A 414-nucleotide genomic window follows, 5' to 3' on the forward strand; every position below is an offset into this window, starting at 1 on the left:
AATACCCCACCCCATTCTCTCATTTTTACACTAAATTTCCTATACAAACTAAGGTAGTCTTTTATGTTTCTTCTTCATCTTCTTCTCATACTTCATAGAAAGTTATGAGTTTTTATTATGTTTTTCATAAAGTAGAGTTTATATTTTTTTTTCTTAAGTGTTTTATGAAGGCATAACTAAAGGGGATGATAATAAAATCATGTGAACCTTTATGTAGTTTTTCACCTTTGTAAATCTTGAAATTTCTTCCTTGTTTTTAGATAGAAAAACTATATCTTTGGACAAGGTTAGATGAGTTATTTGTTGGGAAATATTAGAAATTATTGTTAGTATTTGAATATGTTTAAAGGTGATGATTTTAACATCAAAGGAACCTTTAATGTGTTTAGGAAAAAGTTTGTATTTTATTCTTGA

The sequence above is a fragment of the Lupinus angustifolius genome, chromosome LG09, assembly GCF_001865875.1.
Source record: "Lupinus angustifolius cultivar Tanjil chromosome LG09, LupAngTanjil_v1.0, whole genome shotgun sequence".
NCBI classification, from domain to species: domain Eukaryota; kingdom Viridiplantae; phylum Streptophyta; class Magnoliopsida; order Fabales; family Fabaceae; genus Lupinus; species Lupinus angustifolius.